This window comes from Bubalus kerabau, chromosome 7 (genome assembly GCF_029407905.1).
Source record: "Bubalus kerabau isolate K-KA32 ecotype Philippines breed swamp buffalo chromosome 7, PCC_UOA_SB_1v2, whole genome shotgun sequence".
NCBI classification, from domain to species: Eukaryota; Metazoa; Chordata; class Mammalia; order Artiodactyla; family Bovidae; genus Bubalus; species Bubalus kerabau.
The window spans coordinates 92,853,129-92,865,770 of record NC_073630.1 but is presented as its reverse complement, the minus strand read 5'-3'; the positions used below and the strand labels follow the sequence as shown (position 1 = coordinate 92,865,770).

The window sequence follows — 12,642 nt, the reverse complement described above, 5'->3', positions numbered from 1 at the left end:
ATTACTGGTTGGGGCATAGACTTGGATTACTGTGATATTGAATGGTTTGCCTTGGAAACGAACAGAGATCATTCTGTCGTTTTTGAGATTGCATCCAAGTACTGCATTTCGGATTCTTTTGTTGACCATGATGGCTACTCCATTTCTTCTGAGGGATTCCTGCCTGCAGTAGTAGACATAATGGTCGTCTGAGTTAAATTCACCCATTCCAGTCCATTTTAGTTCGCTGATTCCTAGAATGTCAACATTCACTCTTGCCATCTCCTGTTTGACCACTTCCAATTTGCCTTGATTCATGGACCTGACATTCCAGGTTCCTATGCAATATTGCTCTTTACCACATTGGACTTTGCTTCTATCACTAGTCACATCCACAACTGGGTATTGTTTTTGCTTTGGCTCCATCTCTTCATTCTTTCTGGAGTTATTTCTCCACTGATCTCCAATAGCATATTGGGCACCTACCGACCTGGGGAGTTCCTCTTTCAGTATCCTATCATTTTGCCTTTTCATACTGTTCATGGGGTTCTCAATGCAAGAATACTGAAGTGGTTTGCCATTCCCTTCTCCAGTGGACCACATTCTGTCAGACCTATCCACCATGACCCGTCCATCTTGGGTGGCCCCACAGGTCATGGCTTAGTTTCATTGAGTTAGACAAGGCTGTGGTCTGTGTGATTATATTGACTAGTTTTCTGTAATTATGGTTTCAGTGTGTCTGCCCTCTGATGCCTCTCACAACATCTACCATCTTACTTGGGTTTCTCTTACCTTGGATGTGGGGTATCTCTTTATGGCTGTTCCAGCAAAGCGCAGCCACTGCTCCTTTCCTTGGACAAGGGGTATCTCCTCACCACCGCCCCTCCTGACCTTGAACGTGGCATATCTCCTCTCGGCCCTCCTAGGCCTTGTTCCCAGAGTCCCTAATTCAGGAGGTCTGGGATGGCTCAGGGGTTAAGAATGTACCTGCCAATGCAGGAGATGCAGGAGACATAGGTTCGATCCCTGGGTCACGAAGATCCCCTGGAGGAGGTAATGACGACCTGCTTCAGTATTCTTGCCTGGAAAATCCCATGGACAGAGGAGCCTGACGGGTTATAGTCCATGGGGTCGCAAAGAGTCACACATGGCTGAGCACACATGCATGAGCATTTGCACATATGACAAGTGCCCAGGTAGTACAGTGTTAGTGTTCTCAGAATCACAGGGAGAACCACAGCTCTAAAAGCCTGATTCAGAAGCCAAAGAACCCTTATACTCTGAGAATATACCCTAGAGAATAAGGATCTAGTGTAAGCAGGGAAGGCCAGAGATCTGAAGGAGGATCAAGCTAACAAGTTTAAGGAAGTCAGTGGGAGACCACTCCTGATACAGGGGGCCAGCCCAACATCCTCAAGCCCCGAGAGAGCACAGAGTTCCAGAAAGTCCAAGTTCCCAGAGTGGTTGAGGTGCAGGACCCAAGGAAAAGTGTCTCTGTCAAAGAGGCTAAAGAGGAAGAGAGACCAAGCAGGACTTCACCTGCTGTGATGAGGATTTGAGGTTTTTATACCAAGAGCAGTGGAGAGATATTTAAGGATGTTCGGCAAAGCAGATGATTCACTTACAGGTGTTCTACATAATCTGGATAGAATGTGGGGGTAGATGGAAGATGCCCAGGACAGAAACAAGGAGGTTGCTTTATTTTTCCAATATAAAGAGAATCTGTGGTCATAGTCATGGTGGCATTATCGAAGAGCCATAAGAGCCGATGGATCAGGAGAGTCCTGTCTCAGTCTTTAGTTCATGCTCACGTAGGTGGCCCCAAAGATCACTGACCATTTGCTGTGTTTCAGACACTCTAGTGACAGTCCTGATGATCCAAGTGGCTGTAAAAATAATTGAAAGTCTTCATTAACTGAATAGATTATTTCCCCATCTCAAGGGAACAGGGACATCAGACTGTGAAGTCAAGGTAGTGATCATTGTGTGTGTGGTCAGTCATGTTCAACTCTTTGCGACCCCATGGACTATGTTCTGCCAGGCTCCCCTCTCCATGGGATATTTCAGAAAAGAATTCTGGAGTGGGTTACCGTTTCCTCCTCCAGGGGAATCTTCCCAACCCAGGGATCAAACCTGCGTCTCCTGAATCTCCCTCATTGGCAGGCAGATTCTTTACCACTGAGCAACCTGGGAAGCCCAATAAGTACAAAATTCCCCCACTGTTCGTACACAAAGGGTGTTCTTTTACAGTTAGCCTGCAACTGCTCCAATCATGACCGGTATTGTGTGGCACACTTGTGTTCACTTTTTAACTAGCTCTTAAAAAAAAGAAATCTATGGGGCATGTATTAGAAACACTTGAAAGTTTAAATCATGGAAAAATGAGAAGCAAGATCCAAACAGAAACTAGATACCAACCTCACTGTTTCATTCCCTCGTCACTACACCCAGCCCCACAGCAAGTCCCATCAGCTCCACATCCAATATGCAAACACCTCTCACCATCCAGTCCAAGCGATCACTGTCTCCTGCCAGGACAACTACAACAGCCTCCTAATCAGGCTGCCAGCTACCATTTCCTGGGCCTACAATCCATTCTTCCGGCAGCCAGAGGTCTCTTTACAGAGTAGTCACAGCATCCTGCTTGAACCCTTCAAGGCTTCCTATCACAGACTCCATGTCATAAGGAGTCTCTAAGGCCCAATGCAGTTTGGCCTGAAGAACTTTTACAACCTCATCTTGAGCCACTCTTCCTTTGTTTGTCTCCTTCAAATATGCCAAGTTTAGTCCTGCACACAGGATATGGCACTGGCATCTCTTGCTTTGGACCCTCTCTTTGACTCTTCACATGGCTGACTTCTTCCCACTATTCAGGTGTCAGTTTAATAGTTCAGGCCTTCTGATCACCTTTTCTGAAATGCCCTCTTTCATGTGCTGCATCACAGGATGATATTTTATTGTTCCTATACCTCTTACCCATATGTAAAATCAGCATATTTCTTTATTTGTTCTTTTTTTAATCTTCCTTCTCCAGAAAGTAACTCCCATCACTGCAGGGGCCCCATTGGTTTAAATATTGCAGTCTTCCTAACACCTGTTATTTTGTCTGTTACATAGTAATCCTCCAATAAATTTGTGTTGATGATGAGTGAGTATGGGAGTATCAGTCTCAAGGAACTAAATTAGGACTAGTATTTTGGTTTGACATGTGTGTGTGTGTGTGTGTGTGTGTGTGTTAGTCACTCAGTTGTGCCTGACTCTTTGCAACCCCATGGACTGTAGCTGGCCAGGCTCCTCTGTCTGTGGAATTCTCCAGGCAAGAATACTGGAATGGGTTGCCATTCGCTTCTCCAGGGGATTTTCCCAATCCAGGAATCAAATCCAGGTATCCTGAGTTGCAGGCTGATTCTTTACTTTCAGAGCCATCGGGGAAGCCCTTTGGTTTGATGGATGTTACCCTCAAACACTGTTTCATACCTAGTGGTAGGGTGATTATTTACATCAGGGTTCTTTCCATTTTAAAGTGCATGCAGACTTTCCTGGGGATCTTGGTTAAAATACAGATTGTGATTTCTAACAAGATGCCTCTCAAGTGTTCAGACAATATTTGGATAGACAGAGTTACCCTTAAGTCTTGTGATAGCTAGAATAATGGCCTCCCAAAGATGTCTACTCCTTAATCCCTTGAACCCATGAATGTTTTTCATTACATTGCAAAAGGGAATTAAGGTTGCCAATGACATGGCAACCTTAGCTGTCAATGGCAGCTAATCAATTGACCTTAAGTTTGGGGAATTATCCAGATGGGCTCAATGTAATCATGTTCTGTGTGCTAAATCACTTCAGTTGTGTCTGACTCTTGAGACCCCACGGACTGCAGCCTTCCAGGCTCTTCTGTCTGTGGGGATTCTCCAGGCAAGAATACTGAAGTGGGTTGCCATGCCCTCCTCCAGGGGATCTTCCCAACCCAGGGATCAAACCCACGTCTCCTGCATTGGCAGGTGGATTCTTAACCACTAGCGCCACCACGAAAGCCGCAATCCTTAAACGTGGGAGGGGAGAAGAGCTATATGAGAAGATTCCGTGTCAGAGTGATGGAGTAGGAAGGACTGTGCGGCATTGCTGGCTTTGAAGATGGATGGAAAGAGATCCAAAAGACAATGAATGTGGGCAGGCTGTGGAAACTGCAGAAAGCAAGGGAATGCATTCTCCACCCAGAGGGCCTTCAGAAGAAATAGCCCTGCAGACACCTTTGTTATAGCCAGTGAGACCAGCTTTTGACCTGTGGAGCTGTCAGATAATATGTCTGTGCTGTTTAAAGCCACTAAGTTTGCAGTAGTTTGCTTCAGCAGCCATAGGAAACTAAAACCAACCTCCTCCCAGAGAATGTCTGTGGGGATGGTGTCCCCTGTCCTCTTACCTCAGTAATAGAGCAGGAGGGGCAGAAGTGTTAGTAGTGGGACTTCCGTGGCAGTCCAGTGGGTTAAGACTGCAGGGAATATGTGTTCAATCCCTGGTTGGGGAGCTAAGTGTTTTTTAATCACCAAGTCATGTCTGATTCTTCTGTGACCCCATGGACTCTAGCCCGCCAGGTTCCTCTGTCCATGGAATTCTCCAGGCAAAAACACTGGAATGGGTTGTCATTTCCTTCTCCACGGACCTTCCCTCCCAACCCAGGATTGAACCCACATCTCCTGTATTTTCAGGTAGATTCTTTACCACTGAGCCACCTAGGAAACCCGCTGTGTGGTGTGGCCAAAAAAAGTTAGTGGTCTGATTATATGCAACTATCTTAGTTTCAGTCGGAATGACCACCTATTTCAACCCGCCATCTGCCAATAGATAAACTTCCCTTCCCCTTCCTCAGCACCCTGAGCTCTAAAAGAATGGATCTCAAAGTATGGTCTCTGGATTAGCAGCATCAGAATCACCTGGGAGCATGTTAGAAGTGCAAATTCTCAGGATACACCCCAGACAAACTCAATAAGAAGCTCTGGAGGTGCCACTCATGTTCTGTTCCAACGAGCACTCCAGGCAACTCTGATGCTCGCTTCAATTGAGAACCATTTCTCTAACAGAGTACATACTCCACTGCCTTTCCTGTTATCCACACATTCAAGGGCACATGATTTTTCTGTAGTTTTCAAACAGTATTTTCCTGGGCACTAAATGTTTCTTTGTTCTCTCCTAAATGATCAGCTACAACGAGAAACAGACTATTTCATCAAAGGAGAGGTTGTTTCAAGTCCGTACTTTGGATTAGAATAGAAATCTAAAAATCAGTAGTGATTTGTAAATTGCATCAGGGCAAGGAGTTAGAGATCATACTTCTCTGTGTTTCAGGCCAGAAAAGGAGATGATAGAACAAAGACTTCCCTCTTTCTTCTCTGTCCACACACTGCTCAGGCTGCCCCTAGGAAGTCAGCTGCATGTGATAACAGAAACTGAGGTCTGACGCAGAAGCAGTTCATTACAGCCACCAACTGGAATAACAGAAAACGAATTTTTTTTTTAATTTTTTCAGAAGCTTCTTCAGAAGCCAGACCGTAGAAGGAAAGGGAGAGATATGTGTCTTCCTTTATCTGAGGTTGTTAGAAAACAAGCTAATGTGTTAAACTATCAAATACTTATAAAGGCGTTTGTTAGTTCACTCAGTCGTGTCCGACTCTTTGCTACCCCAGGGACCATAGCCCGCCAGGTTGCTCTTTTCATGGGATTCTCCAGGCAAGAATACTGGAGTAGGTAGCCATTCCCTTCTCCAGGGGATCTTCCTGACCCAGGGATTGAACCTAGGTCTCCTGTATTACAGACAGATTCTTTACTGCCTGAATCATCAGGGATGCCTAACTTATAAAGGGATTCTCTTCAGAATTAGATGTCACCTCTAAAACACTTCCTGTCTTCCTCAGAAGCACAAGTGTTTTAATAAATGATACTGTCCTTTTTTGTCGCTCCCTTTTAATCCTCTCTTCCATGTCATATCAGCATCTGGTGACATTGTTCTGAGTAGTTCTAGCCCCTCTCTTTAGCAGTGGACTTTTCAAACATTTGGGGTGTTTTTGTTTTGTGCCAACTCACTAGCCATCAGTCACATCAAATTTCTTTTTAAAATTGTGAAATTATACCTTAATCTTTAGTCCTTCTGTTCTCAACTGATTTCTAGGAGGAGTTAAGGACCTGAGAGAAGCTGACTCCAGGGCCGCTGTTTACAGGGGTAATTTTGAGATGATGAATACCCCCCAAAAGTCACAAAATGGCTTAAAAAAACAACCAGAGTGAGCGCTCAGTTGCTTCAGTCGTGCCTGACTCTTTGTGACCCCATGGACTGGAGCCCAACAGGCTCCTCTGTCCATGGGATTCTCCAGGCAAGAATACTGGAGTGGGTTGCCATGTCCCCCTCCAGGGGGATCTTCCCGACCCAGGTATCGAACCTGAATCTCCTGCGGCTCCCGCATTGCAGGCAGCTGAGCCACCAGGGAAGCCCCAGAGGTAAGATCCATCTGATTATATTACCTTATGGATTAGGTGACTAATGGATTGCAGGAAGCTCCCAGGTCCTTTTTATTATCAGTTGTCAGCACTGACAGAGAGTTAGAGTCTTAAGACAGAACTGCCAGGAAGAACAAGACAGGCCACAGTCACTATTCTCCCAAACACCGGCAGTAATTAATGATACTTGAGCAGAGTTGTGAGGGATGTCAGAAAGGGCAGCTCTTCAAAGGAAGTCAGGAGAGTTCAATTCAGGGCTCCCTGATCATTTTGGTTTTGCATTTTTACATCAATCGAGGAAATAGCGTTCCTCTCCCCAGCCTCTCAGTATTCAAATGATGGAACCCAATCCTTTCATTTGCAATGGAAATGAATAGCCTACTTTGAGAACTCAGGAAAGTCTCTAAGCAAAGGTTGAAAAGCAGCCTTTTTCCCTCGTCTTCTGAGCCAGGAGATGAGGCCAAAGGCAAAAAGAACTGGGGCCGGGCTGTTTATTGAGAAAGGACTGAAGGAGTTTACAATTTTAATTCCAGGATTCGAGCTGACGGTAATGCAGGATAAAGGAAGTTAAGAGAATCTTGCTACTTCTTGCAGACGTCAGGACTATGGAATGATGGTTTGTTTGTCTTGGCAAAGAGCTTAATGATGAGGCTTTAGTTATTCTTTTGTCCTCATATTTCCTGGTTCATCTTTCCAAAAACATACAGGACTCTATATTACATTTTTACGGAAGTGAAATTTTGAAAACATCAACTGTATTATGCACTTACTATATGGAGTTTGGAAAGCATATAGAAGTATAACACATAAAATTTAAAAAATCCCAACCTTAATTCCCAGAAAATCATCAATTTGCTATTTTACATGTTCATTATGTTGTTTATAAAAATCACTATGAATTAAGTTTTAAATTCAGTTTTTTGAAACTGACATTAAATTGTTAACCTCATTGCTAAAATGTAACATTATGAACAAAATTAGGTGGAGGGGGATGACTAAATCTGTAAGAGAGCAAGCTAGCACTTTTATTCTGCTTTAGTTTTTCACCTCTTTGAAGACACTGTTTCGAATGTTCTAGGTTCCTGTTCTTAAACATGGCAACACACAAGGCAGGATGCCGTCTCTACTGCTGTTGTCACTGTGTTCAGTGGCTGCCTGGCCCGGATCCTGAATATTTTTCAGCAAGTCTCCAAAAGGCAGAAATAACACAAACTAAGGAAGCACAGCCATGACCAAATATGCCTTTTGTGACTACATGGGACTGTATTTTCCACTGAAGTTTATTTTGTGTCATGTGGCAGGCTCTGAAATTTGTGTTGGGCTACCACATACAAGAGTATTTCTGGTTTCCCTTTGCCCAAATTATAGGAATCACTTAGTAAAGAATGAGATGGGGTTTTTTGATTTCCAGGAAGAGAGTTGGAGATCCACTTAATTATGCTGCAAATCATCACTAAAAGGAGAAGAGAACTCACAACTAAAATTTGACTTGCATTCTATCTATGGATGGAGGGCACAACTCACTTCCACCCATCATGCTGTCCAGTGTCAATATTTATTACAGTTTATAAAATTAAATACAAAGTGTTTCTTCTGTACAACCAAATAGCGTGATAAGATTGAGGAACTCCTTTCTTGCTCGGTCCATTATTCATGACAAACGTCAGAATGTGGGTAATTCCCATCTGCTGAGCAGATGCCATTCAGACCACAAAGTACAAAGTACACCTAAGCATTTTACAGTCAGCTCTGGATCCACTATTACTCATTAAAACTGAGCCAGGAGCCTTAAAGGAACAGGGACCTTTAAAGGGACAGGAGCCCTGGCATCATCTCCCCTATACCTGTCACCCCCATGTTAAGTCTTTCCCTGGTGAGCACTTATCTGGGAGCTTTAATGACTAACTCTGGGTGTCCATCTGCATCTAACAGGGTCCTCTCATCATGCACAGTACCAGCTTCTGTGCTGGGGAAGCTTATGATTCTATGTGTTCATTTAGTTAGAAGTCAAGTTTATATGGAGGCTCGTTATTCTTTAGTTTTGTAAAAACACTATTCATGTTATATACTGTGTAGTAGTGTTTTTATTTTTTAATCCTTGTGATACATTATGATACAGTATTCCATGTTTGAAAAACCAAGCTTTTCTTAGAAAATCAATTTATATATCACACATAAAGTAATGGGCTTCCCTGGTGACTCAGCCATAAAGAATCCACCTGCCAATGCAGGAGGCATGTGTTCGATCTCTGGTTTGGGAAGATTCCCCTGGAGGAGGAAATGGCAACCCACTCTAGTATTCCTGCCTGAGAAATCCCATGGACAGAGGAGGTACATTCCATGGGGTCACAAAAGAGTCGGGCATGACTTAGCGACTATACCACCACCACAAAAAGTATATAGCTTGTTGTACCATGTCAACTTCTTGGGTGTCCCTATGCCTTCTAGATGTGACAGATTTGTAAGCTGAGAAGACTGGATAGGGAATCCATTACTTATCACCCATTTAATAGTTTTGTTAAGGCAACTGAACAGTTGCTAAACAGTCTGGTCTATGCTGGGTGGAGCATTCTTTGGGGCTGAGAGGAAAAGGTACATAAATTATTTTTTCCCTTTTTGTATGAGGTAGGGAAATCCATCAGTTCAGTTCAGTTCAGTTCAGTCTCTCAGTTGTGTCCGACTCTTTGGGACCCCATGAACCGCAGCATGCCAGGCCACCCTGTCCATCACCAGCTCCCAGAGTTTACTCAAACTCATGTCCATTGAGTTGGTGATGCCATCCAACCATCTCATCCTCTGTTGTCCCCTTCTCCTCCTGCTCTCAATCTTTCCCAGCATCAGGGTCTTTTCCAATGACCTGATGCTCTTTGCATCAGGTGGCCAAAGTATTGCAGTTTCAGATTCAACATCAGTTCTTCCAATGAACACCCAGGACTGATCTTCTTTAAGATGGACTGGTTGGATCTCCTTGCAGTCCAAGGGACTCTTAAGAGTCTTCTCCAACACTCCAGTTGAAAAGCATCAATTCTTTGGCGCTCAGCTTTCTTTATAGTCCAACTCTCACATCCATACATTACTACTGGAAAAGCCATAGCCTTGAGGTCTATAGGTAACATTTAAGTTAAATTCTAAAGAATATGGTGCAATTGCTCTTGACAAGTCACCATATATATTAAATCAGTGTCCCCTTTCCTGGCTGGGGACTGCTTAGATAACACTTAAGTGATCGTCTTTGGATTTCTTAAACCAAATAATTCCTATACCGTTTTTAGGTCTCTTCTAAACTTGAGTCTTCTGTATACAAGGTACATTTGATCACCTTTATATAGAACTTAGCCTTGACCCTTCACCCCAATGCCATTGCAGTGGTTCCACTCATCGTGCTGCCTTCATGTTTTTTACCCTGAAATCTGGATGGCTCAGTGGGTAAAGAATCTGCTTATAATGCAGAAGACACAGGAGATGTGGGTTCCATTCCTGGGTCAGAAAGATCCCTTGGAGAAGGATATGGCAACCCACTCCAGTATTCTTGCCTGGGAAATCCCATGCACAGAAGAGCCTGGTAGGCTATAGTCCATGGGGTTGCAAAAAGCTGGACATGACTGAGCAAAAGTCTAGTTAACCTACCCTGTCTGCCATAAGTTCCCTAGTGGCTCTTAGAAGCATCATATCTCTCTCTACGTGAAAGCTCCAGTAACTGCCCATTCCCTGCAGAGTGAATTCTAAACTTCTTTTAGAGGTTTGCAAGCTTCTTATCCGCTTCTTAATCATACCCCATCCTAAATGTCCTGTTCTCAGAATCAACTTTTTGAGCTTTCTCCACAAAAGCTATGGAAATATCTAGAAGGTCCCTGCTAATACTTTCTTTGCCTGGTAAGCTCCTCACACTCTTGCTTATTCCTTTGCCTCCAAAGCGCAAAACAGGCAGCACCAACTCCTTGAAGCTCTCACTCATCCTCAGAGTATGACTGAGACCTCTTTATTGTGTTCACACAGCAAGTGTATGAATGAATGACCATTAGGACAGGTCTTCTCTTAGAGGACAAAATTTGAACCATTCATCAGATAAAAAATAATTAATTTGACAATAATTTCTTCAGTTCCTTGTGGCCTGGTTGCCCAAAAAAGTTGAATTTGAATGTTGTAGGCTATATTGTATTCCCAGTATTGTATTAGGTCCATTGTTTCATCAGGTGCATAAGCTAATCATCTTTAAAAAGTTCCTCGGGTAATGTCCACAGGATAAAAACGTGATGAGGTTTTAATATTTGGAATGCATTCACCGTTACTATAGCCGTTCACCTAACTTCTGAATTTTCTAATTCCTCACTTTATTGCACCATTAACCTACCCAATTTTATCCCAACACTATTCTACCAAACTCTTCCCTTATTCTGCCTGCCAAAATCCTTCAAAGTGCCATTGTGGCATCAGAAAGGTCCTGCCTGTGGTGAGGAAAATATGTACGGTATCTGTGGTCTTCAGTTACCTCGTGTTACACACAGTTTATGGGTTAACCAAATACCTCAGTAAAGGGTCAGATAATATGTATTTTAGGCTTCGTGGACCATATGGTTTGTGTCACAATCACCCAGCTCTGCAATTATAGAAGGAGAGCAGCTACAGACAATTAGCAAACCAATTTAGTGTGGCTGTATTCCAATAAAATTTATTTATAAAAACTGGTGTCCTGGGAACCAGTTTGCTGACTCCATGGGTCATATGGAGACTTATTTCTGTGGAGAAAGATTTAGTCTGATTCTTTTCAGACATAGAAACATTTTCCAAAGAGCTTGTTCCCAGAGAATAATCTTTCTAATTAAACAGGTAAATACTTTGAAGGATACATGTACCATTCCTTATCATGCAGTTTTATCAGAAACAGAAGCTGAGGGAACAAGATTATGTAAAAATTCATTTGCTTGTATTACAATTCTCACAGCTTAGCATATCAGGATTTGCATCCCAAGTGAACTGGAAATTTCCATATGTGACCCTGGCACCATAATGAAAGCTATAAAAGTGTTCATGCTCTTTACCAGTATGTTAGATTTTAGGAACTATCCCACAGCAGTGGCTTCAATGAAATAAAATCCCTTGTGTGCTCAGTGATATTTAAAACAGAAATATTCATCAACACTAGAATTCTAAAGTATGCCAGTTGGGAAATGGTACAGTAGCATAAAGTAATTCTGCAGAAAATTTTTTATGGTATGTGTGTGGAGTATCTTGATCCTTAGAAATAGGTACATTAAAAATTACAAGTGAGAAAAGTCAAATGGAAAGTATGTTTCAGTTCAGTTCAGTTCAGTCGCTCAGTCTTGTCCGACTCTTTGCGACCCCATGAATCGCAGCATGCCAGGCCTCCCTGTCCATCACCAACTCCCGGAGTTCAGACTCAAGTCCATCGAGTCGGTGATGCCATCCAGAGATCTCATTCTCTGTTGTCCCCTTCTCCTGTCCCCAATCCCTCCCAGCATCAGAGTCTTTTCCAATGAGTCAACTCTTCGCATGAGGTGGCCAAAGTACTGGAGTTTCAGCTTCAGCATCATTCCTTCCAAAGAACACCCAGGGCTGATCTCCTTCAAAATGGACTGGTTGGATCTCCTTGCAGTCCAAGGGACTCTCAAGAGTCTTCTCCAACACCACAGTTCAAAAGCATCAATTCTTCGGCACTCAGCCTTCTTCACAGTCCAACTCTCACATCCATGCATGACCACTGGAAAAACCATAGCCTTGACTAGACGGACCTTTGTTGGCAAAGTAAAGTATGTTTATATGATCTCAAACATAAAAATCAATATACATGAATTCTGTCGATCAGTATTCATAAGAGCCTACCATGAGCAAGGCTATGCTCTAATCACTGGGAAGACAGCAATGAATAAAACAGACCAAAATCCCTGCCCTCATGGAGCCAGGATTCTTATGAGAAGGAGACAGATGTTAAATATCAAAGGGATTTTAGCAATTACTATACCTGAAAATTTAATATCATGAGCTATCTCCCCCCTAAAACTGATGATATAAAAGAACTTTTCACCCTTTGATATGTTTAGTTTTATTTTCTGAATAATATTTTTTTCTGATCATTTCATTCAACCAGTATTTGTTGAGTTCTTACTATTTGCCATGCTCTCTTCCAGGCACATGAAATACAGCATGAACAAAATA

General features: G+C 42.9%; 1 protein-coding gene across 1 annotated transcript in view; it reads left to right on the top strand.

The window, feature by feature from the left end:
* The window catches only part of RASSF6 (Ras association domain family member 6), an 88,081-nt gene that overhangs the window by 47,563 nt on the left and 27,876 nt on the right, over nucleotides 1–12,642 (top strand). The gene's annotated exons all lie outside the window — the stretch shown is intronic.